Source organism: Akebia trifoliata, unplaced genomic scaffold (assembly GCF_017979445.1).
Source record: "Akebia trifoliata isolate Shusen 1 unplaced genomic scaffold, ASM1797944v1 Contig00843, whole genome shotgun sequence".
NCBI classification, from domain to species: Eukaryota; Viridiplantae; Streptophyta; class Magnoliopsida; order Ranunculales; family Lardizabalaceae; genus Akebia; species Akebia trifoliata.
In genome coordinates, this window is record NW_028237260.1 from 451 (window position 1) to 5,462 (window position 5,012).

The window sequence follows — 5,012 nt, forward strand, 5'->3', positions numbered from 1 at the left end:
TGGATCACAGTGGTAACTTTGGATTTTTCTGTTTCACCTTAAAACTTTGCGAATATTTCCTATTACATGTAAATAATAGTAATTAGTTCTAAATTATATAATTAAATTGAAAATAAGAACTATTATTGACTAACAATGATCTATATGTAAGTAGAAAATTTAGTGTATGATTTACTGATAAAGTCTGTGTAATTAGGGCTATAGAAACCATTTTCTAGACTCTGATCACACCCCCAAACCTAGATTTTACTAGTCCCGAGTAAAAATAAAATAAAAACTAAAGTACAAACCACTTTCGTAGGTTACACGACTACATTTAGCGAATACAGCAAGCCCTTAAACCCTTAGGTTATCCTAGTGGACGAATTTGACTCGGGAGGATTTGTAAAGAATATACCCACAAAATTCTAACACTTCACAGAAATATAAAACTCAAACTGAATGGATGTAAGGTAAATATAACAATATTTCACAAATTAGTCACAGGTCCTTTAAGAAACAAAGTTCTAGTTTTCATTTATCACTTTGAAAATTTTCAAGAATAACTTGAGTACTAGTGCAGTTTTTCTGATTTTATCTTTTTTTTAAAAGCAACATTTTTTAATAATAAGATTTCACCTCCTAACTGCTAAGAATGGTCGGTTCTACCTACGTTCTAACTCGAAACTAAGCATCTTATCTAAAATTGTGAGAGGTGTGGATCTTCACTTTAGTACCTCTAAGGGGTTTTATCTGTGATATTTCAATTTACTCACGTTTTTACCATTGACGGCTCTAACCCTATTAGAACTATTTGGTCTCATTGGACTCTTTTCTTTTTGCACTTTTTCAACTCAAGCATTTTTGCATTGATTTTGGTCTTTTTCACATCTTTCTGCCTTTTATTTTCTAAACTTTTTCACACTTCACCATTTTTCTGGTGTTCTTTTTACAAAAATTAGGTAGTCCTTTTCAAGGTACCTAGTCTAATCCTATGGTTGTTGTTCAAGTCATACTATCTCTAGTTCTGTTTTTCTTCTAACCAGCCAACCAAGGGACAAGGAAGTCATAGTTCCCTAGATTCGGTGTCCCCTAACACTCTGAACAGAGAAGATGGTCAAAACTTGTTCCATAAAATCTTATTTTTGACCAATCAGAAGTGTCATAAATTTTCAAAGTAATCTTTTGATTTTTTTTATGAGAAATAAAAAGAACGCATGCTCAAAAAAATTTCGATCATGAGCCTAAGATTTGAAATTCATATGTAAACTTTTCATATAAGGAGTTTCAAGAAAAATATTTTTAATTTTTTTTCAAAACATGAAACTAAACTAGCAATAATATGAAATAAAATGCAAATGTGAGCTAACCCTACCCCCGAACCTAAACGGAGTATTGTCCTCAATATGAAAGTAGTAAAGAAATAAAAAGAAGGGCTAGATCACACCTGAATCAATTTTGAAATTAATTGGCAAAGTCTTATTATAACTAATCTGAAAATAGTGAGAGTTATAACAAGGGTAATTTCCAAAACAGGGTTGCATAAAAATAAAATCCTACCTAAGAATTTAAAAACAACCTAGCAAAGGAATTAGAAACATCCTATTCTAGAAAAACTCATTCTAATCTGAATCTGAACTCTCAGTGGCACGTGTACTTGCATGTGCCTTCTTCTCTTCAATGTAAGCCAATATCTACTACTGACCAGCTTGCAAAACTTTGCAATGTTAGTTGACCTTCTTGAGTCCTTTGAAAACTTTTCCAAAGGCATAGTGGTATCTTATCTAAGGTATGAAATAAATTTTCCTGAAAAATTTCAAATTGGAAAATAAATTTTTTTTGAAAATTTTGAAATAAAATTTTGCAAAAAATTTTACCCTTTTATCCCTTATTGGTGAGGTCAAATTGAGAAAATAATGAAAAAAATTGATATTACGTGGCAACAAAAACACGTTGCACGCCTTCTAATCAAGGGTTGCCTCCCGAAAAGCTCTAAGTTTATTGTCTTCGGCCAGACAATGACATGAGGCTAATGCTGGTACACAGGATCCCTCAAAAAGAAATCTTTTACTTGGGAAGGGAGTTTGAGAAATGGCTTGAGCCATTGACCATTGACTTGGAAAATATTGTCATCCAATGATTGAGTATCTCAATGTTGTCATATGAATTAATTTTATGGACAACAAAGGATCCTGTCAATCGAGATTTCAATTTTCTAAAAAATAGGTGGAGGAAAAAATTATAGAGCAATACTTGCTAACCTAACTGGAAGGACTTTATTTTAATATATTTGTCATGCCAGGCCTTTATACGATCATCGTACAATTTAGCACTATCATATGCGTCGTTACACAGTTCTTCCAACTCAGAGAGTTGAAGTTTTTTGTGCTCTCCTACTTTGGTAAGATCAAAGTTGAGATGTTTTATAACCCAATACACGTGGTGTTTTATAACCAAACTGTACATTGATTCATTATCAACAGCAACATGTCATTAAAAATCAATATATTCTAACATTACTAACTATAATAAAAATTTATTCTAAATTTGATATTTATATGAATAATTCATATTCTTCAATTAAGTTTTAGTAAAGAATGCCATAATTCAAGGCACAGACAATTAGAAAACATAAGAGGGAGAAACATATTACTTTGTTTTGATCAACATGTTCATCAATTAACTACTTCTCCGAAACATCGGAAAGGGAAATTATCTCATTAAAAATTTAGCAAATATAAACTCTTTATTAAGATTACTTTCCTTACACTGCCATAAGTATAGACAATTCATATTTACGATTCATACAAAAATTAATACATAATAATTTTTCTCTCAATCAATTGAAATTGATCGGGTATACGGGTTGTTTATTTGGAAAAAAGAGCCCGAAATGTTTTTCTCTCTTTTCGCCGCTTTTTTCATTCTCATTGAACATGGCAAACACGTAAGTCTCTATGGGCCTTCCCGGCCTCTTCGGAGTACCTCCTTTCACATGGTTGATCAAATTCTGGTTGTAAATTCGTGCATTTTCGATTGACGTAATATCACCACCATCGATGGCCAACCACTCTCCGATTCAACTATTTCCAAAGCGGACCCACCCGCTTTCTCTAGAGAAGAGTAGATAGCATCCACAAGAGCATCAAAGAGATTCTGATACTAAAGCTCACAATCTTGATTATTGGACGTAGAAGTGAATAAAGCATAAGGAAGAGGAATGTCTGCCTTATTATGTAACTGTAAGTATGGGTACACATTGGCCAGGAATGAGGCTTGATAGTTCACTAGGAACCCTATGATTGGATCCAAATGCGAACGCACGTCATCTATGAAAGTCCCTTTTGATGGTGGATATAATTGACCTAGAACACCCCTGTCCATCGCGATTGACACCTTGATTGGGCTTTGTAGGCCCACTGATGCAATTGCATTGTAAATGTTTTGCATAGCAGGCAAAACATTAGTGGCGTTTGGGCTGTCATTACCAACAGATATGTAGTTGAACCTTACATCAGGAGAGTAGTCCTTTATATTCCTTTGGACCTAATCATTAGCGGCGGAAACGTCGGATGCTACAAGTTGAAGGTCTGTGTTAGGCACATCAAGTATGAGTTCAATATTGGATCCCCTAAGGGCTTGTAGAGTTGTTTGGTCTGGAAAATAAATTCTCATCCTTCCTATGTTATTTGATCTATATAGATCAATAACTTCTTGTGGTGGTGGTAAATTGTTCCCTATTTGCCCGTAACAAACACCGATGGATTGTCCACCTGCATCATTTTAAAGAAGAATATTTAGACAAAACTTGAATTCCAATGTAAACGAATTAGAGAAAACATGTATCATTATCAAAGCTTTATAGCAAAGATTTGGGGTCAGCTAAATGAATCTTGTTATTTGAGACAAATTTCAATGATGATGAATGTCTTTTGGTATGTAGGTCATATATATATGAGCAGCGATTTATAGCAACGAACAATGTCTGCATGGCACCTTTTGGTTGGATATTAAACACATTGGGCTGCATGTCCGGTAGAAAACGAGTTGATGACTAGTGAGTACCCAATGTGTTCTAGACACCTACAACAAGGTGCCACATAGAAGATGTTCTTGTAGAATAGGAAGGGGGCATGATGGTTCTTACAAATCTTTGTCTTATCAGCTTAAAAGTTTTGAAATAGGCTGATTTTTTGCGAATATGATCTCTATGGTGAGGAGATCATCCTCATAAAAAGTCAGCCAGTTTAGAAACTTCTAAACCCCCATCAAAAGTGATTTACAAGTTGAAGAATCAGCGACAGTCAATTTTTACCATTGATTTGTAAACAATTTTTTATGGAGTTCGAAGTTTCAGAGTGGGGTGATATGTTGTGAGGATATCCGTACCATAGAGACCATCCTTATAAATAAAAAATCAGAAGGGTTGTGATTTTAAGACTCCTCCCTCTGACATACTCCCCATACTCTCATGGCGTGGCATATGCTTGATTCATATATAGATTTTTGTCTCAGGATATATGTGCAGTTGTGTATCCCAATGAAAAAAAATATGGTCTAGCACATGCCACGTCAGGAGATTATGAGGTAGTATGCCAGAGGGGGAATCTGAAACCCATTATTCAAATCAGAATATATATATATATGGTGGGATGGGCATTGATATCTTTGTGCATGCATGCATGTGTGTGTGTGTGTGTGTGTGTGTGTGTGTGTCTGAGAGAGAGAGAGAGTGAGAGAGAGACTTTTAAATTCTAAGGTTGCCATTAGCATTCCAACCAGCAGCAGTATTGCAGACATTGTAGGAAAATTGCTTCTTGTATAGAATGTTGCCATTGAGAAGAAGATATATTTAACTACATATCATCACCAACATCATTTTGAGCTCCTTAAAAATTTCAGTATGATGCTCTCCTTTGCACCCTATACATGTAGTCCATCTGATTCTTCAATCAAGTTCAATCCATGGTGATCGAGGCTTTTTCGATCATGGATGGCCAACTTGATTGTTCAAATCTACCAATGGAATTACA

At 34.6% G+C, this 5,012-nt stretch overlaps 1 pseudogene; it reads right to left on the reverse strand.

Annotated features, from left to right (window-relative positions):
* Positions 1–2,818: 2,818 nt before the first annotated feature.
* Positions 2,819–4,779, reverse strand: LOC147380973 (glucan endo-1,3-beta-glucosidase-like; annotated as a pseudogene).
* Positions 4,780–5,012: the final 233 nt, after the last annotated feature.